Source organism: Hibiscus syriacus, unplaced genomic scaffold, assembly GCF_006381635.1.
Source record: "Hibiscus syriacus cultivar Baekdansim isolate YM2019G1 unplaced genomic scaffold, ASM638163v2 tig00116994_pilon, whole genome shotgun sequence".
Classification (NCBI taxonomy): domain Eukaryota; kingdom Viridiplantae; phylum Streptophyta; class Magnoliopsida; order Malvales; family Malvaceae; genus Hibiscus; species Hibiscus syriacus.
The window spans coordinates 795,831-822,508 of NW_024063510.1; the positions used below are offsets into that span (position 1 = coordinate 795,831).

Genomic DNA, 26,678 nt, shown 5'->3' on the forward strand with positions numbered 1-26,678 from the left:
ACATCCCCAAATCTGGAAACTTTGATAGTGGAGGGTTGTATAAGGATAGTAGATGTTCATCCATCGATCGGAATTCTTTAGAAGCTTAAACATTTGAATTTAATAAGCTGCAAAAGGCTTAGGAATTTTCCGGAGAATTTGCTGGAAGTAGAGTTGTTGGAAGAGCTTGACTTAAGTGAAACAGCCATAGCAAAACCACCATCCTTCATTTTTCAACTTAAAAATCTTATAGTTGTCTTTGAATAGGCTCAAGGGACCTCATCTAAGTTGGGACCAAATCTGCCTTCTCTTCTCCACGTATTCCGGGGAGGAAGGACCGAGTCCATTCCTCTGATGTTACATTCATTGTCGGCTTTGAGTTCAGTAAGAGAGCTGAAACTAAGAAACTGCAATCTTCGTGAAGGAGATATTCCTAGTGATATTTCTTGTTTATCCTATCTGGAAAAACCTGAGCTTGGCGGTAACAATTTCATCACTGTACCTGTGTTTATTAGTGGACTTTCGAGGCTTCAATACCTCGGATTGTCGAATTGCAGAGAGCTTAAATTGTTTCCTGAGCATCTAATAAGTCCTTCATTGCTACAGATTGATTGAGAATATCAATTCATTAGCGTTGCTGAGAAAACATCTCAAGGTAAATTAATCCTTCTTTCTCACTTACAGAATATAATTCTTCAAGAATTTATAGTATTAGTTACCAAGCAACATGAGTTTTATTTTTCAGGAAATTGCATATTCAGTAAAAAGTTCCCATAGAAATTCACAAGCTGGTGATGGATCTGTTTTTAGGGGTAGAAATCATCGAAGTGTCGCAGGGGGGCGGCTGGATTTTTAGTAAAGAACATATCCAGCCAATAATAAAGGACCACTTTTATCTTACTTATTTGTCGTCTGACTTATTATATCCATCTTACTTGGAGGATACATGTGGTGAAAGTGAAATTCAGAATTCACCTACAACAGATCGCTCAATAGGAATTTTCCGGAGAATTTGCTGGAAGTAGAGTTGTTGGAAGAGCTTGACTTAAGTGAAACAGCCATAGCAAAACCACCATCCTTCATTTTTCAACTTAAAAATCTTATAGTTGTCTTTGAATAGGATCAAGGGACCTCATCTAAGTTGGGACCAAATCTGCCTTCTCTTCTCCACGTATTCCGGGGAGGAAGGACCGAGTCCATTCCTCTGATGTTACATTCATTGTCGGCTTTGAGTTCAGTAAGAGAGCTGAAACTAAGAAACTGCAATCTTCGTGAAGGAGATATTCCTAGTGATATTTCTTGTTTATCCTATCTGGAAAAACTTGAGCTTGGCGGTAACAATTTCATCACTGTACCTGTGTTTATTAGTGGACTTTCGAGGCTTCAATACCTCGGATTGTCAAATTGCAGAGAGCTTAAATTGTTTCCTGAGCATCTAATAAGTCCATTGCTACAGATTGATTGAGAATATCAATTCATTAGCGTTGCTGAGAAAACATCTCAAGGTAAATTAATCCTTCTTTCTCACTTACAGAATATAATTCTTCAAGAATTTATAGTATTAGTTACCAAGCAACATGAGTTTTATTTTTCAGGAAATTGCATATTCAGTAAAAAGTTCTGATGTTGTTATACCCGGGAGTGAAATTCCCGAATGGTTCAGCCATCAAACAGTTGATTCTTCAATCAAGATACCACTGCCTAACAATATTCCAAAAGGTAGTTGATGGATAGGAGTTGTTTTCTGCTGCATTTTTGTTAATGATGATGCTTCTAGGGATGAGGAACTCACTTGGGAAGCTGTTATCCGCCATAGAAATTCACAAGCTGGTGATGGATCTGTTTTTAGGGGTAGAAATCATCGAAGTGTCGCAGGGGGGCGGCTGGGAGCGCATCCGACCGAGGCCATCCGAGGGGTAGGTCGCCATGCACGCTGGGCTAAGTAACAATATTACCTAAATCAGTAATTAGGCTTTCATGCGATTACCTAAATTTCCCTAAGTAACAACGATTACCTACATCGGTAATTAGGCTTTTTAACTACGCTGAAATAGAGGTCGCCTTTCATTCTATCTCAGCAAATAATTTCAGTTAGACCTTATTTCAACAAATAATTTTTTTCAAAACTCTACAGCAGCAAATCACCCGCAGGCATTGGTTAAATGGTCGATTGTCTCCGTCTTATCACCGCGTCTTGATGAAGGGGAACAAGGTAAGATACACCATTTGATTGTAGATGACCACAATGGCTTGCTCATAATAATTCATTTATTACAATTGTGTTATCTAACCATGAAACAATTTAATGAGTTTTATTTTATTTATATATTGCAATTTATGCTTTATATATATAATTTCTTATATCTGTGTTTGCTATGAAGGATGAAGGAAATATTATCAGTTTGAGACGAAGATGTCTGTCACGAAGTTGGATTGCACCATGAAGAAGCAAGCAAGAGCATGGAATGCTTTTATGATGTTTGGAACATTATCATCCTTATAAATACGACTTTATTTTCCATTGTAGTAATAACTCATTCTCTAAATGATACCATCTTTAATTTCTTATTTTTTTAAACATCAATATTTTACTAATTTAACCTGCATCTACATATTTATTATGGATACAGAATTTATTTCTAAATCTACATTTCAGAGAGCATTTTTTATAAAATATATAATCTTTATAGAATTTAGATTCCATATGGTTTAATTATCAACTAGGGTTTCCCTCGGCCTTCGAGTTCCCGGTTTATAAACCCGAGTTCTCCTACGTATATAATCTCTCACCCGAGCCTCATTTGTTTTCCCACACTCGTAACCATCTCTTCTGTGATCCAGCAGTTAAAGAAAAGCACAGAGAATGGCTACAGCTACAACCGCAAGGCAGTTATCTCCTAAAGAGGTCGACATTCAGATGATGTTGGCTGCCGAGGTCCATCTCGGTACCAAGAACTGTGATTTCCAAATGGAGATTTACGTCTTCAAGCGTCACAATGACGGTAGATTTTTGTGCTTTCTCTTTGTTTCTTATATAATCTAGATTCAGTTTTTTTTTTAATTACTACTTGTTTTACTTTCTGGGTTTTTACTACTGAAGCTCAAAGCTCCCTTTTTTTGCATTTGTTCTGTGTTTTTAAACATTTGGGTTGGTTTCAATTCGGTTTTACGGTTATAATGTTTGAGTTTCTTTGTTTTATTTGGTTGCTGGACGTGTATCTTGTTGGAGATACGATATATGTTAATGGATTTGGTTTAGTGTTTTAGTTCACTTCACTTGTCAAATACGGTCCATTTTATGCTTTATTCACTTCGTTTTTTTAGATTATCAGATTAATATTAGCATCTCTCGAGTATTATATGCTGAATTGGTCTGCAACATGAATTGGTTTTGCCTGTTGAATTTACAATTAGAGACCTGATTTGATTGTGTGTACTAAACATGATTAGAGACCTGAAAATCTTTTGTTTTGTGCAAGGCATATTTGATTTGATGCAACCTAGTGTACGTGTTGTGCTCTCGACAACATTGGTTCATATGTACTCCATTATGTTTTGATAATGGAATTATCTTTTTGTCACTATAGAGAACCCTCAGGACTGTTGGAAATAAAACACTCACACAACAACTTTTATTGAAACTCAAACAAATATTACAAGAGTACTCTCACTCAAAAACAAGAACTACAACTCACTCTTATAAGACTTTGCTTCTTCACTCACTTAGAAGCTCTTAATTTTTCTTGATGCTTAAAAATAAATGGGAAGGGTATTTATACTACTCAGAACAATCCTACACCACACAATAAACTAATTTAAACATTACAAATTCAACAAATATCTAACTCTCACCTAACTAAATTGATGTAAGGAATGACATCATTAATTAAATGATGTAAGCAATGACATCTTTAATTAAATGATGTAAGTAATGACATCAATTTAGTTTGGGTTTGGGTTTAGGCTCCCATAATGGATCAGTTTATGATCCAACACCCTTCCTTAAACTTGATCTCGTGACCCCTAGTAGGTTCCTTAATCTTAAGAAGTCTTCGCTGGTCAGTGGCTTGGTAAAATATCAGCACTTGATCTTGTGACTTCCATATTCAACTTCCACATCTTTTCTTGCAACACACTCCCTTATATAGTGGTAGCGAATATCAATGTGCTTGCTTCGATCATGAAATACTGGATTCTTCGCTAAGGCAATGGCTGACTTGTTGTCGACACAAACCTTGGTAGGCTCTTCTTGTATCAAACCAATCTCCTTCAATAGATTTCTAAGCCAAATTGCATGACAAACACATGAGGTAGTAGCAACATATCCGCTTCACAAGGACAATGTGACAATCGGTTGTTTCTTTGACATCCATGTGAATGCAATATCTCCCATGAAAATATGAATCCAGTAGTGCTCCTTCGATTATCTATGTCTCCACCCCAATCACTGTCGCTATATCCAACAAGCTTGTAATCATTAGAAACTGAATAGAACAAGCCAAAGTCAATTGTACCTTTCAGATAGCGAAGAATTCTCTTTGTGGCTTTAAAATGGTGGTTGTTGGGGATTCCATGTAGCGACAACCAATCAAACTGCGTGAAGATATCGGGTCTCGTGCAAGTTAGATAGCGTAACTTCCTACCAAACTTTTTAAGAATGTTGGATCTACACTTTCGCCTTCTTCATGTTGTCATCTTGATCCCGTATTCTGTGTGCTTATCTTACAGTTCTCCATCTTGAACTTCTTCAGTATCTCCTTTGCATAGCTTTCTTGAAATGAAATTCCATCATTTTGTTGCTAATTCAATGCCAAGGTAGTACGCCATGAGCCCTGTCTGTCATCTCGAATTCTTTCATCATCACATCCTTGAATTCATTAAACATGCTTGGTGCTTCCAGTGAAGATCAAATCGTCCACGTAGAGGCACACGATCAAAATATCTTCATCTTTGATCTGATATATAGAGCATGCTCGTAGGGATATTGTTGAAGCCATTCTCTTGGAAGTACTTGTCAACTTCAACACCTTGTCTTCATGCCCTTTGACTTCATAGCCTGATGGTTGCTGAATGTAAAGTTCCTCTTCAAGAACTCCTTTAGGAAGGCGGACTTTACATCCATCTGTTGTATCTTCCACTTGTTTTGAGCTGCCAAAGAAATGATTAGTCTGATAGTCTCCAATCGCACAGGAGCAAATACCTCATCATAGTCAATTCCAGCCTTTTGACTATAGCCTTTAGCAACTAGCCTCGCCTTGTGCCTTTCAATCTCTCCTTTGGCATTTTGCTTTGTTTTGTACACCCATTTGACACCTATCGCCTTATGTCCCTTGGGAAGAAGTAAGTTCCCATGTGTCTTCTTCTCGATGGCCTTGATTTCTTCGTCCATCGCATCTCTCCATTTCTTTTCTTGTACTGCTTCTTGAAGCTCACTGGCTCCAATCGCAAACAGACAAAATAATGTAAGATTATCTTGTCGTTCAGTTACCTCATAGAGATCTCTAAGGCTTCTTGTGCATTGCACAACTCTTTCACTTTGACTCCCACACGACGATGATGAAGGTGATGATCTCCTTGAGTGGTTTGATGTTGGTGAAGTGGGTGGAGTTGCAAGTTCTTGTTGAGATTCATCTAGTTGCTCCCTCATTGTCTGCTCATCTTCTTAAACTGAGGAAAGAAATTGAAGTCATCTGTATGAGAGTTAAAATCCCATTCTCCTTCTTCGTTGAAGACCACATCTCGACTAATCACAAACTTCTATTGTTGGATTATACAACTTGTAGCCCTTCGAATTAGCATCATAGCCGATGAATAAAACTCTCTCTTTTATCATCAAGCTTCGTTTCTCTCGTCTGGTACGTGAACATGGGCTATACTTCCAAAGGTTCTCAAGTGGGAAATGCCAGGATTTCTTCCACTCCATGCCTCTTGCGGTGTCTTTCCCCATACACTTCTTGTTGGAGATCGATTTGACAAGTAGACTGCACATGATACTGCTTCCGCCCAAAATTCTTTGGGTATTTCTTCTTTTGAGCATGCTTCGTGCCATGTCGAGGATTATTCTATTCTTTCTTTCTCTGCCACACCATTTTGTTGGGGGATCTAGGAACTGTCATTGGTCGACGAATTCCATTTGCTTCACAGAACTCTTGAAACTCCTGGAAGTAAATTATCCACCTCGATCGGATCTCATGGCTTTGATCTTTCTACCGCTTTCCTCTCTCCACTGCTGCTTTGAACTTCTTGAAGACTTCAAAACTTCTGACTTCTGTTTCAAGAATACCCAGTTTTTCTTGAAAAATCATCAATGAGAGAAGAAATATTTATTGTTACCGAGAGAGCTTGGCTTGATCGGTCCACACACATCGTATGGATGAGCTCAAGTGCTTCTTAGCTCTTGTCTCTGACTCCTTTGGAAAGCTTTTCCTGAATTGTTTCCCGACTAACACCCTTCACCGAGCTGGTCAGATGGTTGATGTGAGGTAGTCCTTTCACCATCTCCTTCTTAGATAATAGCTCTAGACCTCCAAAATTGAGATGCCCAAATCAAAGATGCAAAGCCATGATGCATCTTTGTAGCAAGCTTTCAGGCACTTTGCAACATCATTTGTATTTGATCAAGAACATTCTATTCTTTGACATCGGCACTTTAGCAATGAAGTTTCTATCATCTTTTATAGAAAGATTATAATTATTCATATGAATCATAACCTTTCTCTACCAGTTGCCCTAAACTTAAAATGTTACTTTTCATATTGGGCATAGTAGACATTTGAAATAAATTGATGTCTCCCATCTTTCAAACGGATAAGAATGTTACCTCTCCCTTTCACTGCATTGTGGAATCATCTCCAAATGAAACATTTCCACTTACTGACTCGTCTAGCTCCACAAACATGTCTTTCCTTCCACACATGTGATTGCTTCACCACTGTCAAGATACCAGGAATTTCTTGGCCACCATCAGTTTCCTTTCGTGCTAGAAGAAGAGTTTCTTTGCCATCTGTCTTTCCTCCACGAATTGGCCTTCTCCCTCAATTTTGTTGTTGGAGCTCTACATTCTGAAGCATAATGCCCAAAATTTTGACAATTATAACATCGAATTTGAGATTTGTCATACTTTGAGTTTGGATTAATTCTTCCACGGCCTCGTGTTGAGCTTTCTCCTTTCTCATAGTTGTTGTTGGAATTATTATTGTTGTAATTCCAGCCTCGTCCATGACCTCGACTTCCACCTCGTCCATGGCCTCTACCTCTGCCTTTGCCACGTTGGTTTCTATCATTGCGTTGGCTCTCATGCATATCCTTGAGTTGCAGCTTGAGGAGTTGCTCAGTAAACTCATGCTTCTTTTTATGCTTCTCTTCGTATGCTTGCAATGATCCTTGGAGCTGTTCGATCTCCATTTCTTCCAAGTCTTTAGTTTCTTCAATCGTCACGACGATGTGCTCAAATTTGGGATCCAACGAACAGAGTATTCTCTATTTCCTCACATCGTCTAAATTTTCACCATTTCTTTGTAATTGATTAGAAACAGCTACTACTCTTGAGAAATAATCTGAAATAGACTCAGATGCTTTCATGTTTAAGGATTCAAATTCACCTCTTAATGTTTGGAGATGAACCTTCTTCACTTGCTCGGATCCTTTGTAAGAGGTTTGCAGCTTCTCCCACGCTTCCTTGCTAGAGCTTGCACTTGAAATCTTTTCAAAACCATCATCATCTAATGCTTGATAGATGAGGTAGAGCCTTCTTGTCTCTCTTTTTGAATCCTTCAAAGTTGTCTTTTGATCTGGTGTAAGAGTAGCAAAAGCATCATCATCCGCAGGCTCGTTATAGCCTTTCTCTATGATATCCCACACATCTTGTGATCCAGGAAGTGCCTTCATTTTGATACTCCAATTGTCGTAGTTGTTGTTGTTGAGTGTCGAAACTTGGAATGGTGCCATACCATTTGCCATATCTCTCAATATAATGAGATTTTGTAAAATCCGATTGCACGGATAAATCCGGAACGATGAAAAAAAAAACTTTGGAGGGACTTGGACAACTCGGTCAAGGGCTCCAACTCGGCTGACTCGGCTCAACTCGGTGAGTCAACTCGATTTTCTGGCAGCAGTCTTCCGGCGGTGCGTCAGAACTCAGATTGAGAAAATTCTGGCGGCGTCGGATTCCTCTCGTCGAGACCTTCGATCTTTCCAACTCTCTCTGATGCCACTTTGTTGGAAATAAAACACTCACACAAACAACTTTTATTGAAACTCAAACAAATATTACAAGAGTACTCTCACTCAAAAACAAGAACTACAACTCACTCTTATAAGACTTTGCTTCTTCACTCACTTAGAAGCTCTTAATTTTTCTTGATGCTTAAAACTAAAATGGGAAGGGGTATTTATACTACTCAAGAACAATCCTACACCACACAAATAAACTAATTTAAACCATTACAAATTCAACAAAATATCTAACTCTCACCTAACTAAATTGATGTAAGCAATGACATCATTAATTAAATGATGTAAGCAATGACATCTTTAATTAAATGATGTAAGTAATGACATCAATTTAGTTTGGGTTTGGGTTTAGGCTCCCATAATGGATCAAGTTTATGATCCAACAAGGACATCATTGTCCAGTTTGGAAGACCCTATGGTCAGAGAGCTGTCTTGAAGTTTTCTCAGTACACCGCTTGTCAAGCTATTGCCGGCACTCCTGGTACATTCACTAATCAACTCCAGACATCTTTTAGCGAACCTTGCCTCGCCTCGCCTTCTTATCCTTACAGATCCTAGGACTGACCACCAGGTAAGTTGCACACGACCATTGACTTGAGTTTTTATCACGGCAGTTAGTTATATTTATGCACAATGTTTGTGGATTGGCTAACATTCGAGTATATTATCTGCAGCCTATCAAGGAAGCTGCTCTTGGAAATATTCCTACCATTGCTTGTTGCGACACCGACTCACCGATGTGATATGTCGACATTGGTATCTCTGTTAATAGAAGGGAAAACACAGCATTGGATGTTTTTTTTCTGGCTGTTAGCAAGAATGGTTCTTCAGATGCGTTGTACAATTGCTCCTGGACAGAAATGGGATATGATGGTTGTCGTAACCGGTTTTCGCCCGGACACGAAAATTTTACTCGGCGGGAAAAGTGATGTGAATAAATGATTTTTTCAAATGTTTTGGGAGTCGCCATCGGCCTTTTGGGTCAGGTAGGTCGAATATCTAAAAATTATATTTTAAAAGAGTTTTTAAGAAAACATCAGTTAAAAGATAAACTGGTCTGCTTTTTAACCAAAGATTCATTTTTTTAATAATAAAATGGGGTTCGTGGTCGATTACGTTTGGGGAAGGATTAGCACCCCAAAACGCCAGAATTTGTACTTATTAATTATAAATTGTCTCTATTATTAGAAATTTAAAAAATTCAAAGATTTAATTCATAATTTTGTGATTTCAAATTTATTATTTTATGAAAGTATATTAATTTAAATATAAATAAGGCATTTATTTATTTAGAAATATCAGAAAAGGGCTTCTAGGTGCCTTAAGACAGCTCTTTTCTTCGATATTAATAAATAAAAATAAATATTAAAAATATAATAATTTAAATAAAATTAAATTATAATTTTTATAATATTTAATTATTTAAAATACCAGAATAGGACATCCAGTTGTATTAAGACTGCCCTTTTCTTTGATATTGAAAATAAATAAACAAAATATATATATATATATATATATATGTGACTAATATGAAAATAATAATAAAATAATATAAAAGTAATAACAAAATAATAAATAAATAATGATTAAAAAGCAATAATATTAATTTGCAAAATATAAAAAAATCAGGGTCAAAAATGAAAAGAAACAAAATATTGTTGACTAAAAAGTAAAATATCAAAATTAAAGGGCATTTTTTGAATTATTATAAAAATATAATTATTAATAGTGTAATTTAAACTAATTAATTAATAGGTGATTAAGATAAATATTAATTAAACTATGAGGGACTAAAATGGGTATTTACTCTAATATACATATAAAATACTGGTAAGGACTAAAACATAATAAAATAAAATTCGAAGACTGAATTAGAACGTTCAGAAGTTAGTTTCAGTGACTAAAATGAATAATTACAAAACTCTGATGGCTGCGGAAAGGGTTTAACCATGCGCAAAATTACAGATATACCCCTCCCAAAACGGCGTCGTTTGGGAAGGGGTATAAATACCCCAAACGGATGGCCCTTCGGGCCAACTCTCTCATTTCTTCATTTCCTCTTCTCTCTCAAAAATGAGAGAGCCAGAGTTCTCTCTGGCTTCTCTCTAAAACGAGAGAACACAGACCCGATCAGCCACCGCTGACGGGCTCCGACCACTGCTGCCGGCCACCATTAACGGTGGTCAAAAAATTCTAAAATACACCAAAATATAGACCGGGATGATCTAAAACCGATTCCGGTGTTCTTTTTCCCTAAAAAGCTTCGAATCGGAGCAAATCTACGAAAGTACCTTCGGTTTTTGAAGGTTTTTGGTGACGCTTGGAGGCCAGTGGTGACTTCGATTGAGGTGTTGTCTTCCTCGGTAAGTTTCTCTTGCTCTTCTCTTTTTGTTTTGTTGTTTACTTTGTGGTTTGTTGGTGTTTTGCTTCAATTTTTGGTCTCTTGCTCTCCGTCTTTGCTTGCTGTCCTCCTTTTTTTCCGCAGGTATGGTGGCCATTTTTATAGGCCACCACGGTGATGGCTTCAGACCGATCCCAATGAGGTTGCTTAGTGAGTCACCATAGCTATGGTGGAGAGGCAGCTGGCCTTCTGGAGGCTTCGGCGGCGGACGTGTGTTCTTTTGGAACCAACGGCGGCAGCTAGGAGTGGCCCTAGGGTGATAACCCTAGGGTTTCTTTCTAGACCGTTGGATCATAGCCAGATCCAACGGCTAATAGTTGATGGCGGCTGGGGTGCTAGGGTTTAGACATTTGGGCTCTGTTGGGCTAGTTCAAGTTGGATCACTGGGATTTGTATCTGTAATAAAATAATAATAATTATAATAATAGTAATAATAATAATAAATATAATAATAATAAAAAAAAACCAAATGTAAAAAAACTAATGTCTTCAGCTGCCCCTCTTTGCTTATTCTTGTGTTAACAAGAATAGAGCAAAGACGAAAAGACAATATTTTTTTTTCATTTGACTTCATTTGATTATGATGGCAATGTTGAACAAGTTCTTCTTCTTTGGGATTAGTTCTTCTCATTATGAACTTTTCCACTGGGGATGACAATTTATCTCCTTCTGTGATGTAATCTAGCAAAAAGTTAAACAAATTCTCCTCCTTATGAACTTCTTCTTCTTCAGATGAGTTCTTCTCATTATGAACTCCTTCTGGAAATACTGATGATGATATATCTCCTTCTGTGATAGAGTTATGCAAAAGGTTGAACAAGCTCTTCTCATTATGAACTTCTTCTTCTTCTTCAGATAAGTTCTTCTCATTATGAACTTTCTCTGGAAAAGTTGATCCATCGAATGATGAATTCAAACAAAAAGTTGAACAAATTCTTCTCATTATGAATTTCTTCTTCTTTTTCAGACGAGTTCTTCTCATTATGAACTCTACCTGACAATGTTGATCAAATGATGAATTTAAACAAAAGGTTGAACAAGCTCTTCTCATCATGAACTTCTTCTTCCTTCTTCAGATAAGTTCTTCTCATTATGAACTTTCTCTGGTAATGCTGATCCATCGAGTGATGAATTCGAGCAAAATGTTGAACAAGTTCTTCTCATTATGAACTTCTTCTTTTTCTTCAGATGAGTTCTTCTCATTATGAACTCTTCTGGAAATGCTGATGACCCAAAGGTTTTGAAAACATCAAAAAGCTCCCGAAGGCTTTTTGGAAACATCATGCACTGTAGGACTTACAGATGACCCTAAGGCTTTGAAAACATCAAAAAGCTCCCGAAGGCTTTTTGGAAACATCATGCACTGTAGGACTTACAGATGACCCTAAGGCTTTGAAAACATCAAAAAGCTCCCGAAGGCTTTTTGGAAACATCTGCACTGTAGGACTTACAGATGACCCTAAGGCTTTGAAAACATCAAAAAGCTCCCGAAGGCTTTTTGGAAACATCATGCACTGCAGGACTTATAGATGACCCTAAGGTTTGAAAACATTAAAAAGCTCCCGAAGGCTTTTTGGAAACATCATGCACTGTAGGACTTACAGATGTGTGAAATAGTTTACTAAGTAAAAACTAAGGAAATCGTTTTCTTACTTTTCAACAATTTCATTTCTAGAAAAGATTGAATGAGAAACTATGGAAATTGTTTTCTCATTATTTTTCAAAATAACATGTTGATTGGGTAACATGCCCCAATCTTAAGATAAGGCTGTTTTTGTGGATTACGTTCATATTCTTCAGATGTTGGTGTGATTTCTGTATTTTGAGGTTTTGAATTCTACCTTTTTCTTGTAAGGTATTGTTCATCATGAATCTTCTTTTTCATATGAAGATCTGCAAAACCTTATGTTTTAATGCAATCATATGTATCAATGTAATTCATTGTCTATTGTGTAAATGATATTCTTATGAATGCATGAATATTGATGCAATCTTCATTTGACTTCAAAGTGGTGAACTAGGTCTTCCTTCACTTCATCATTTATTTCCAGGGTCACTCTGGATATCAGTGTAGCAACTCATGTTATCAAGCTTGCATTTCTGCAGAATCATCTGATCAATCTGTATTTTGGTATCTTTTTTGCTTCATCTAAGTCTCAGAAGAAATGTTTCATTTGTGGAACTCTTGCCGTAGTCAGAACTATGACTTTGATGCCCTATTTTGTCTTGGATAAAACCAACTTTTTTTTCTTGGACTTATGCAGAAATCCGATAAATCTTTCATCTTTGAAAAGAGAATCTATCATCTTTAAAAGAGAATCTATCATCTTTGAAGAATGTAGATGTAGATATGTCTGACTCAGTAGAGATTAATTAGGAGAGTAGAGTTTGTTCGGATTTGACTCTTGAAATAGATCATAAGGAAGATTTATCCTAATTCCTTTCATGTCTCCATATCTAATTGGATCTCGAACAAAGCAACTCAAACCATATCATGTAGAGATGTTTAACAACAATCTATTGTTTGATCTTAGTTGGCTCCAATAGTTTCTTGTTGTTAAAATTTCAGCTCTCCTTCTGTGAAAGAAATCTCCATCATATCTCACTTCTAATCTTGGGGTTGAAGAAGACAGACTTCATCTTGGATCAATAAATGGAAATCGTATGATCGCAACATTGGTTCAGCACCATAATCGATGGTTCATAAAACATTTGATAACACATTCATCCTTTCCTGTTGCTTCTGCCCGAATTTCTGGTCATGAATCTCTTTGCATAGTGTTCAAATTTTTTTTTGTATGACGTTACAAGACCACTTGAGAACAAAACTCAGTGGGGATACAAGTGAGATGTTGGTGTGTTTCATGACCAAAAATTGATCAAATTCACAAAATATGCTAGTGTCGAACTGAATAAGAGACACTAATTGATCTTGATATCATCTCGGGCAAAGACAAAAGTGATATTGATCACGCTTTCTTCTGTAATGAGCGTTGTAAGAAGTAGAAACACACCCACTATAAGAGCCATGTATGGAAAGATATCCGTAGAATTCTTGATGCTGGGGATGAAACACACATGATAACCAAATAGATGAAAACTCAATTCAGTCTAGCTGACAATGATAACCTAGTAACATCGGGAAAGAGCAATATACATGAGCTTCTCTCTTCAATGTCATCAAGTAAACAAAACTGATGTGAAAAATAGCTTCGTAACTTCAACAGTATGGTTGAAACTAACTGACAGGAATCTCAAAGAAATATTTTCAATTATCACCGACACACAAAAGACCAAATTCAGAATTTGAGATCTTAAGGAACTGATCCTTGGATCGAATGGTCTACAAGGGGACCATCTTTATTCATGCAACCGTGATGTAGCTTAACAAAGAACACACTGTCATGTGACACATGGTTTAAGAAGATTGGGTATTTGAAACCATACTTGCTGAATAAATATTTATTCAACAACAGGACCCTAATGCAACTGCTGATGAACAAAGCAATTATGTGTAGTCAGATTGACTGTTATTGTTTCACCATTTTCATTCTTCATATCTTTCTGTCTCATTGGAAATATCTGGTCAAGTCAATGATTTTTAACACATGATGATGTGGGCCTTCAGCATGCCCCAGCATTTGCTAATACAAATATTCAAAAAATGCATCAACAATTCTAATTCCGATTAAAATGGGCTTTCAGCCTGCCCTATTATTTTCTTCTTGCTGATCTAGCCTTCAAAATGCCCCAACATTTGCTGATACAGATGTTAAAAATGTGTTCACATTATTTCTTGTTGAGATGAGCCTCCAAGAATGCCCAAATATTCATATTGCTGTGAGCCTTCAAAATGCCCCAATATTCTATTTCTGGTTGAAATGGGCCCTCAAGATGTCCCTCTAGATCTTTCTGATTCACTCTCAATGTCAGTTTGACTGGAATGTCATGATCCCCACGAGGTCCAATTTTGAAATGAACTGTTGTAGGTACTTGTAGCTTTATTCGTGCCCCAAATCTATTTATCTTGAATACTCTCATTCTAGTGTCACTAAACAGTAGTGTTATCAAGTAACTGGAATTCTCTTCATGTTGTCACAAACTTAAGAAGTATTCAATAATTCTGACAGAAACGTCTAAGATATGTGTCTTCTGAATGAGGTGACCATTTTCTTTATCTGGAGGGATTTAGTCAGACAGGGCAGTAAAAAAGCTTGGTAATCCGTTCCAGGCTGACACAATGGCTTATCATCTTTCAGTGAAAGCCATCTCTGAAATATACTTTTTGTGGGAGAGAAACCAATTTATGTGAACAGTAATCTGGTGCAATAGCAAGACTACATATACAGTGGTACAGGCTCTTGAAAAATCCACACCCATGCAACATGTTGATTCTGATAACAACTCATCTGATTATGAAGCGATATTTCAGGATGATTTCACAGATATTGACAGTTCTTTCTGATACCGAGGAAATCCTGAATTCTGATTCTGATAGGAGAATAAACTGTTATACTTGACAAAAACAGGATATTCAGAGGTTGAGGCTTCAATAGCCATGGAGAGATGTGGTACGAATTCATCAATTACAGAGTTGACAGATTTTATATGTGCTGATCAAATGGCTAAAGTTGCTGACGCATTTCTTCCAGTAGAAGGTAGGAATTCATTATGCAATGACCCCAATTACAAGTAAAGGCGAAACTTGGGCTATGATTTTTGAAAAGGAAGAAGCAGAGGAAGCTTGAAAAGAAGCTTCTTAATGAAGACGATCATGCAGTTCATCTTTCAAGTCCAATGATTAGTTCTGGGGTCTCTACCGAACCAGATCAGATAACTCAAAGACCACTTCCAGAAGATGCTATTGGGCCTTCTTATTTCTACTATGAGAACATGGCACTTGCTCCAATTAGTGTTTGGACCAAAATGTCACGTACTTATACGATGTAGAGCCAGAATTTGTAGATTCGAAGCATTTTTGTGCTGCTGCCCGGAAATGGGGCTATATTCATAATCTGCCAATTGAGAACATATTTCCTCTTATTACACTTTCTCATTGCACTATACATGATGCTTTTCCATTGACAACAAACTGGTGACCTTCCTGGGATAAAGTTGAACTGTTTACAAACATGTACAGGAAGTTCCAAATTGACAGAAAGGATCTGTAAGGCTCTTGAAGCTTATGACGATGAGTCACCTTCGAGTGTCCAGAAGTATATTCTTGATGAGTGCTGAAAATGGAATCTGGTATGGGTTGGAAGGAATAAAATTGTTCCACTTGAACCTGATGAGGTGGAAATGCTTCTAGGTTTCCCCAAAAACCATACATGAGGAGCTGCTAGAGACATGTTCTCCGGTGATTCAATGTCCTGTCTTTTTTGTTCTGGGATCAGTGATACAGAGGTTGCCTTCTACTGTCTTGGCATACCTTTAAAGGTAGCTATGTAAGAACTGAATGATGATCGGTTGGAGCAATTGATGAGTAGATTTGTCGAATTTGACCTTGTTGGGCATCCAGCGTAACATCCTTAATGGAAGCACTAAACATCATCAGGATGAACTAAAAGATTAATGACTGCTACGACAACTGTTTCTTCTACTGCTCCAATTTATCCCACTCTTTTCGACTCATGGAACGGTTTAGTTGATAGTAAAACTGGTCATCTTCAACTTTTGGAATCCTGTAACCAATGTTATCCTATATAAAAGGCTTATAAGGGTAGATTCTGTTCCAATGTCTTATTCTGTGTCATAAGTCCTCAAATTCAAATTCAGCAATCTTCTAAAAGACATAATGAATATCATCTTGACAAAGAAAGTGATCGGCATAGAAGAAGTAGCAATGATGTATCAAGACTTGAGCCAGCATCACAGTATAACCAGAGTGCAGGTAGTGACTTGTTCATGGCTTTATGATGTAATCTTATAGAGAACATGAATTGATGGTTTGGGAAAATAATCTGTCTGGTGATGCTTATCGCCCTCAGCATGAGATAAACAATAATCTTTCTTGATGAGTTGCTAATAATGTCATAGGAGAGTGTCACAAGTTCAATTCTCAGACTTTCTGGCTTATTGGACTTGCCTTCAAAAATGTGAAGTGCTTTATCATTCTAGCGTCACTTTTTTTACAATAGCGGTAGATTAGGCAACAACTTGCTTCAAGGACCTTCTTCATTTGAGACTGTCCTGTTTGAAAATGTTCTTCCTCCTTTCTTTATCGAAGAATGAAAGAATTTTGTAGAATGTTGCCTATCATAGGTTTACAATAAAATCAAATCATAAGTATGAATTCAAAGAATATCAAAAGAATCAACAACTCTAAAATGTTTGAGAATTATAATTCTTTGACAAGTATCAAGATTTGGTTTGGTTTTAGGATGGCCTTCCTATTTTCTATGGTTACATCTATTTAAGATGTCACTCATCTCTCGCTCTTTGTGAATTTTGTCACATCTCTCACTTTGAGGACTTGGTATTTTAACCGGATGCGTACAAAATGACGCAACTAGGATTGCAATCACTAGACCTTCTAGAGTCCTTCCATTTCAATTCTCTGGAATCTTTCATTTAGACTCATCTAATCAAAGTAGTGCGAAAATATCGGTCTAAAAATGAAATTTCTAAGTGCTTGTGTGAAGTTGACTATAACAGGTGTTTCATAACTCCCTTAGTCCATTTGTTAACACATTTGCCATTTTGGCTAGCTGAATTCAACTTTATTGTATATAATATTATAATCACCTTTATCAGGTTAATTGAAACTTATCCATAAAGCCATGGCTATTAACCAATTGCTCTAGAGGGACAACTTTATTACATATAATAATATAATGGGTTGGCTAAATATTATCCATAAAGCCGGGGCTATTAACCATTTGCTCTAGTGGGACAACTCAAGCTTTATTATATAATAATATAACATGGGTATCCAAATCCAATTTCTTAAGCTTGTTAAGAAGAACTGTTATAGTCAAGGTGTTTTGGTGGAATTCAGAAAATCTCTTCGTTAGAGTTCAATTCCCAAGCAACTGACTTAAACTAGATTTACCTATTTGTAAAATTATTCTCATCATCAAACGTCATAAATAAAAAAATATTCTAATCGGTTTTGTAATGTAATACACCAACGATGCCCCATGTTGTATGCTCCTATATATAAATACCAAGCCTTTTTGTAATTTCTTTCAATAGGAGTAGGCTATCTCATATTTGTAATAGGATAGTGTTTGGGTGTATTTCTTCTGAGGTAAGGTAATGGTCTTTGTTTTTCTGGTTTTCAATCCTGATATTCTGTCAAAGATTATAATTCTAATCATGAAGAGCTTTTTAATCCAGTTGATATTCAAAGAACTGCAAGATTGCAAAATTGACTCAATGCTCATAACCTTAATAAGCAACACAAATTTATTTATTACACAAAAGGCGGAGAAAGGAACAAAAACAAGTTTAAACAGGATGCTGAAAATAGAAAAGTACTACAGTGGTAGATAATAACTTCCACTTGTTTATTCAGCCTACCCCATCATTTCAGTAATGTTGGGTATGTAATTGGCCCAAGATTTTCCTCATTTGCCCCCTATTTCTTGATCATCTTTTGTGTCAACTTCTTTGGGTAAGCCTTTAGATACATAACTCTTTGCTTTATTCTGAGCAGTCTCCATCATCCTCTTTTTCTTCTCTAGCTGGTAATTGAGCTCATTTTTGGATTCAGAACAACTTTTACTAAGGATGATAGCCTTGTCCTAATTCTGAACACATATTGTGGCTGTAATTGGAGTAATATTCACCAGACTCTTTGTATCCAGACTCTTTTCACTGGTCTTCAGAAAATCTGATACATGCATTTGAGGTTTCTTCAGAGTTTCATCTTTCCCATTCATTCTTAAACCTGTGGGCCAGTCTCGAATTACCTCTCCTTTTACTTTTTTATCATTTATAATCAGAGAAGTATTGAGAATTGAACGTTTTATCTTTGGCTCAAGTACTTTATTTTCTTCATTTTCTGGCATGTACTTTACTTGTTTTGATACTACCAACTCCATTTTGATGTTTAATTCTCGATTGTTTGACCAAAACAGACTGGTCATCCAATTCTATGATTCCCTGAACCAAGAGGTCTTGAACTCGTTGTTTGAAGCGACCACACTTTTTAATGGAGTGTCCTTGGGCTCCAGCTTGATAATCACAAGAGAATTTCTCATTATACCAACTCGAGTATGGAAGCAACAAAGGTTTAGGTCGACATGGAGTAATAATCTGGGCTTTGAGTAACTCAAGATATAACTTGTTGCATGAAACTGAAGGAAACTTGGGTAGAATTTCCCCTGACATCACTGTCACATTACAATTGTTTACTCTGCTTTCTTGAAGACCTTGTGACTGTTTGCTTTGTTTAGCTTTCTTCAATGGTATTGAAATTTCTTCCATGCTTCTCTTCAACTTGATATTTGTCTCATTTTCTGGGGCCATACCTGATTTTTGGAGATTTATCGAATTTCCACATTTCCCGACAAAGTCTTGGTCATTTGTTTCCATTGTATCAGCTACATCATTCATAATCCCATTCAAATCTTTCACAACAGGATTCTCTAAAGGTTTCTCTCCATGGATTACAATATTCAACAGGTCCATCAATTTGGTCAGTTGTTCCTTTGAATCATTCTGGAATTTTTTCACTTGATCAGTCATCTTTTGTTGTGTCTCGATAAATTGCTCTTGTAGTTTCTCGATTCTACCAACCCTTGCTAAAATCTCATTCATAGCTATTATCCCTCTTTAGGAAGACCAAGTTAGCTCCACTTTGATTTCAAAAATTCTGTCATGGAATTCTCCACGAATTATTCCATGTTGTCATGATTGAATGTATGTAAAATAGTTTCAAATAAAATGTAATTATGCAAAGATGCAAATGCAAAAATGAAAATATGAATACGAACATAAAAATGCAAATATAAAAATGTGAATGTAACCATAAAAATGTAAATTGTGCAATACAAAAGCAAACATAAAAGTATAAATGCAAAATGAAAAATGCAAGGATGCAAAATGCAAATGTATGTATGAAAAGGTGTTACTCAAGAGTGATCATCTTAGAACAGATTTCATTGAACACAAAAGTTTATGTACATCAAACAAAACTTTACATATAGGGATATCTTTCACTTCTAACTTCTCCAAAGCCCAGTTAGTTTCCATTCATGCTCAAAAGTTGAGTCTTCAGTCTGCTTCATCTCCTTGTAAAGTCAACTAAATCTATCATTTAAGAACCATATTGCTTGTCTGGACTGCAACTTCATCCATGACATTCTCTTTCATCTTCTGTGTCACTTCTCGGAGTTGCTCATTTTCCCTTGTAAGAGAACCTTTCTGTCCAAGAAGTTCTTGAACAAGATCTTCATATATGTTGCAGTTCTTTTTCAGCTTGGTGACCCCTGTGATCCACTCTTCTGGGGTTTTCCTATGCCAGCATTTCGAAAGGCTTGACTGATCTTCTTAAAATCTTCATGCTTGGTTTTCATTTTTGTGCTCAATTTCTTGTTTTGGTCGTTCAAGTCCTTCAAATAACATGATTGAGCTTCATAAAAACCTCCACTACTCTGAATGCCCTGACTGTTGTTCTTACCATAGACTTCTTTTGGTATCAATCTGGTAGGATCTTTGTGTAACACTTTTGGTATTAATATAACCGGTTCTCTATGTACAAAACTTCCCTCGATCCTCGTAGTTTCTTAAAGATGTTTTTCCTTGGCCGCATCATATTTTGTTTGATCATAAAACTTTTTGTCCATTACGATTTCTTTCAATTTGATGAACAGTCTTTCAAGTCAACACCTTTTGATTTGCCATGATCATGCAATGCAAACAAAAGAAATCAAATATAAACAAGTTTAGAGCAAAAAATATGCATGAAAAAAATGAGAAGTGAAAAAAGAAATTGGTTAGTACCAATTAATGGAAAGAAAAGATCCTATTTATCAAAGTATAAATCCTAACCTCATGCTTTCTAGTTCCATGCTTTGTTTGGAAAAATTAACCTAACTGCATGATTTCTAGTTCACATGCATTTATTCAGAGAGAAAAAATAATAAATTAAAAGCTAAAGATTATTTCTCCTTTGTGTACACTTACAGACAAAGAAAGTACTGTCTTAGATCATGAGAATTTCTAGGGTTCATTATATGCAGGTTTTCAGTTCTAGGAGTAAAGGTACTCGAACTGTCCTTGTTGATGCCCCCTTGGGCTGCCAACCCTCAATCCTAGTCCATTACAGACTTAAGCGGACCAAGTTCAATTTGAGGGGACACATTTCTTTATGCCTGACACGGAGAATAAATTCCCACGAAGACATAGAGCATATGAACCCCGAAAGCTACTTGGTAGGTCTGACACTGAGAATAAATTCTCACGAAGACGTCGCTTTCACTCCCACTTAAAAGGGATAAATCTCAGTTATAGATATTATGTTTATGCAATGCAAGTGTTGTGTGCGAGGAGAAATATTCAAACCTCTAACAGACAAATAAAATAATTAATACCTGAATAAAATAAATAAATAAATATTAATAAAATAATATAAAAATAATAAGTAATAAAAAATTTGAAAGAAAATAATTAAAAATTAAATATATGAATTTTTAATTTCCAACTGATAGAGACAATTTACAATTGATTTTAAAGTTTGACGGTCCCAGCGAAGTTGCCAAGCTGTCGTAACCGGTTTTTGCCCGGGCACGAAAATTTTACTCGGCGGGAAAAGTGATGTGAATAAATGATTTTTTCAAATGTTTTGGGAGTCGCCATCGGCCTTTTGGGTCAGGTAGGTCGAATACCTAAAAATTATCTTTTAAAAGAGTTTTTAAGAAAACATCAGTTAAAAGATAAACTGATATGCTTTTTAACCAAAGATTCGTTCTTTTTAATAATAAAAAGGGGTTCGTGGTTGATTACTTTTGGGGAAGGATTAGCACCCCCACAACTCCCAAAATTAGTACTTATTAATTATAAATTGTCTCTATTATTGGAAATTTAAAAAATTCAAAGATTTAATTCATAATTTTGTGATTTCAAATTTATTATTTTATGAAAGTATATTAATTTAAATATAAATAAGACATTTATTTATTTAGAAATATCAGAAAAGGGCTTTAGGTGCCTTAAGACAGCTCTTTTCTTCGATATTAATAAATAAAAATAAATATTAAAAATATAATAATTTAAATAAAATTAAATTATAATTTTTATAATATTTAATTATTTAAAATACCAGAATAGGACATCCAGTTGTATTAAGACTGCCCTTTTCTTTGATATTGAAAATAAATAAACAAATATATATATATATGTGACTAATATGAAAATAATAATAAAATAATATAAAAGTAATAACAAAATAATAAATAAATAATGATTAAAAAGCAATAATATTAATTTGCAAAATATAAAAAAATCAGGGTCAAAAATGAAAAGAAACAAAATATTGTTGACTAAAAAGTAAAATATCAAAATTAAAGGGCATATTTTGAATTATTATAAAAATATAATTATTAATAGTGTAATTTAAACTAATTAATTAATAGGTGATTAAGATAAATATTAATTAAACTATGAGGGACTAAAATGGGTATTTACTCTAATATACATATAAAATATTGGTAAAGACTAAAACATAATAAAATAAAATTCGATGAATTAGAACGTTCAGAAGTTAGTTTCAGTGACTAAAATGAATAATTACAAAACTCTGATGGTTGCGGAAAGGGTTTGACCATGTGCGAAATTACAAATATACCCCTCCCAAAATGGCGTCGTTTGGGAAGGGTATAAATACCCCAAACGGATGGCCCTTCGAGCCAACTCTCTCATTTCTTCATTTCCTCTTCTCTCTCAAAAATGAGAGAGCCAGAGTTCTCTCTGGCTTCTCTCTAAAACGAGAGAACACAGAACCGATCAGCCACCGCTGACGGGCTCCGACCACCGCTGCCGGCCACCGTTAACGGTGGTCGGAAAATTCTAAAATACACCAAAATATAGATCGGGACGATCTAAAACCGATTCTGGTGTTCTTTTTCCCTAAAAAGCTTCGAATCAGAGCAAATCTACGAAAGTACCTTCGGTTTTCGAAGGTTTTTGGTGACGCTTGGAGGCCAGTGGTGACTCGATTGAGGTGTTGTCTTCCTCAGTAAGTTTCTCTCGCTCTTCTCTTTTTGTTTTGTTGTTTGCTTTGTGGTTTGTTGGTGTTTTGCTTCAATTTTTGATCTCTTGCTCTCCGTCTTTGCTTGTTGTCCTCCTTTTTTTTCGCAGGTATGGTGGCCATTTTTATAGGCCACCACGGTGATGTCTTCAGACCGGTCCCAATGAAGTTGCTTAGGTGAGTCACCATAGCTATGGTGGTGACTCACCGTAGAACTCGACATGTGGAGAGACAGCTGGCCTTCTGGAGGCTTCGGCGGCGGACGTGTGTCCTCCTGGTGCCCCTACAATTACCTGGGGTGATCAAGAGCCTATAAAAAGATACAAGTACCTACAAACTTATAAAAGGAGTAATAAAAGATCACTATCCATTCTTATATTGTGTTCTATACTTGTATTGTTTTTAATAATTTTAAAAATACTTATTTTTTAATTACTTAAATATTTTTTATTTATTTAATTTTTATATATTAATTTTTGGCACATTGGACTCATGGTTTTGAATGTCTCCCATGTACAATTGGACCATATGAAAATCGTGAAGTCGGTCCTTGTCCTGAGCACAGACTTCAGTCCTCAATCATTGGTAAAAGCTATATATATGTTATTTGAAATCAAGTTTGATTTATAAAATTTCTTTGGATATCATGAGAATGTAACATGGTGGCTGATCGACTCTTGATGATGTTTGTTCTTGACCGTTATCGAGTTTCATTTCTTGACTCTGTACTACTCGACAATCAACAATTTGTTTTAAGAAATATATCGAGATCTCTACATAGTAAAATTGTTCGTACTTATATCATTAGCTCATATACATCTTCCAATTCAAAAATTTAATTTTTAGATATTCCTTTAACAATTGTTTTATTCTAATTATTTTATTTGAGAATTAAAAGATCTTCAAAATTTCTAAAAAAATAATCAAACCCATTTACCATATTATCATTCAAGCGTTTAGTGTCATATTAACTAGGTTATTGAACACGTTGGTAAGTTTAATGCCCACGTAACATATTAATGCCAATTACAAATAGAGAAGAGTACAATAATGATCCTCCGATTATGCGGTATTGTTTTATTAAATCCCTTGATTATCAAAAGTTGTAAAATGGTCATTCGACTATAAAATATTAATTTATTAAGTCATTCGACTATTAAAAGTTATAAAATGGTCACCAAACTATTTATTATGTTCTAAACTCATCCTTTTCCGTTAAAAAATTAGTTGTCTAAGCTAGACATTAACATGATGGCTGAGATATGATAGTCGTTTGAGATTCTATGATCATATTTTATCATATCATATTAATTAGGTTAACGTTCAGCTCAGAATACTGTCAATTTTTAACGAAAAAGAACAAGTTTGGAACATAATGAATGAATAGTCGAGGGTTTTAACAAAGCAATACCCTATAGTTGGAAGATCATTTTGTAACTTTTAATAGTTGAGAGACTTAATAAAACAATACCCTATAGTCGAGGGACCATTTATTTACTTTACCCTTGTAAAAATCGTTGATTAAAATGTGTTGATTTAAGAGTTCAATTAAGTACAAAATAAATTAATTTTTTCCAAAATTGTTTAAAGGCTTTTTACGCCCTAAAACGTAATAAAATTTAAACTTAAACTAATCAAATAATAGATTTTTAAACTTATTACATAAATTAATTGATCTAAACTTCAAATATCAAACTAGTTGATCATCAATCAAAGTTAATAATATTTCCTCTCTTTTTTCCCCTTTAAATAATCCATATAATTTAATTATATCACATTCAATTAAATCACTATTCCAAGAAAAATATACGATGATTTTAAATAGAAAATTACCACTTCGGTCAATAAATGACAATGAATCAAACTTTTGTTGAACATTATATAATTGAAGGGACATTAATAATTGGTCATGATTAGATCAAAGAACCATGGGTGGAAATGGAATATGAATACTTTTTTACTTATTTTTGATTCCGAATGTCATATACTATACTAGTAAATAGACAATAAACAATGCTTATGCTTTCCAACCCATAAGTTTTGATATATTGCAAAGATGCTTTAGTTTAACTTCAAGATATATTTTAAAATGGTATAATGCCAAAAAGCACCCCTAACATTGTAGAAATATTCATCGAGCTCAAATCCCGAAATTCACAAATATCAGAGTTAAATCGGGAAGCACAACCTAAATCCGTAGATAATTTACTGACCGAAAGCATATTGCAAGCCAAATTTGGGACATAAAGAACATTAGATAAATTGATATGGTTGTTAATCTGAATTGAGACACTGCCCATAATAGAAGAAAGTGAACCATCTTCCGTTCAAACACTACTGGAAGTATCTATCATTGTAAAATTCTGAAAAAGGGTGAAATCACTCGTCATGTGGTCACTTGCGCTTGAATCAACAATCCAAGAAACACAACCCTTAGAATGAAGCAAAGTTAGATATACCTTCACTCGCAATACATGCGTGTTAAATCTTAGAGGAGGACTAGATTTGATCGAAGATTTCCTTGAGTTCTTCCAGCTGATTACGGTTAAACGAACTGCTACCCGTGTTGATTACTGCAGTATTTCTATGAGAATCACACTGGGAGGATGATTTCGAAGGTTTCCAGTCAGAAGGCCGATCATGAAGCTTCCAGCATTTTTCCCGAACATGGTTGACTTTCTTTCAGTGGTCGCACCAAGGAAAACCTTTCTTTGACGAGCATCACCTGTTGAGTGAGTGACTAGTGTCGAATTAACAATGACAGTAGGTGGAAGCATTAATAAACATCGACTTTACTCATGGCGAACCTCGACAGATACTTCACAGAGGGATGGAAGAAGTTTAATACCCAAAATTTTTCCACGGACGTCATCGAGAGTTGTTGTTAGCACAGACAGGAACTGAAAGACCCGACGTTTCTCGAGCAACCCTTTGAAAATTCTTGCATCTGCATCACAGTGTCAGTCGTGGGATTGAAAGAGATCTAATTGTTTCCAGAGACAAGACAACTGAGTAAAGTATTGTGTGACACTCACACCACCTTGTTTGAAATCATTAATATGAAATTCAATTTCAATCAAGGAAGACGAATTATCGAGATTAGAATAGGTTTCACGAGTAGCGGTCCAGATTTTGGCAACAATCATATATATAGGATGAAACTTTAACCAATTTTCGGCATCATGGATTTGAGGAGCCAGGACATGATCATTGTGTTTTCGGTAAGCCATGTTTCATATTGAGGATCGAACAGGTTTGGAATCGACATATTTGCTGAGAGATACTGCTGCTTCCGGTGACCAGTGATATATAGACGAACTGATTAAGACTAGGGAGATAATTATCGCCATCTAAGCGATGACATTCGATGGAAGAAGATCCTTCATCTGTGGTGATTGGGTGAATGATGGAGGTGCCTACATCCATAGGAACTTCAGATGATTTTGGATGAACCACTGTCGGTTGAAAAAAGGGAACAGGGGATTTGTTTTTTATTTTTTTGGTTTTTAATAATAATAATAATAATTATTATGTAAAAGGGAAATTCCCCACGATCCACAATAGGAGACAGAACCTGAGGAGACAACAGACGAGAGAACTGGGCATAGCGAGGAGGGTGGCACAGCGAGGAGGTCGACGCGACTGGGAGTCGACACCTTGCTGCTAGGGTTATGGCGCTACGACGAGGGGTTGTTCTACTTGTTAATGAGGGCAGCAATTCGAGTGGGAAGCGTTGTACCAGCGATACGAAGGGAACGACGTGGCGATGAGAGTAGCATTGCGACGGGAATGGAACTACGATGGGAGCAACGTAGCAAGGAGGTCGGTGTTTCGATGGGTATGGTATGGGACGGAAATTTCACTTGA

The 26,678-nt window shown here is 35.8% G+C and overlaps 1 pseudogene; it reads left to right on the plus strand.

Annotated features, from left to right (window-relative positions):
* The first annotated feature begins 2,794 nt into the window (after window positions 1–2,794).
* On the plus strand, window positions 2,795–26,678 carry LOC120193294 (annotated as a pseudogene).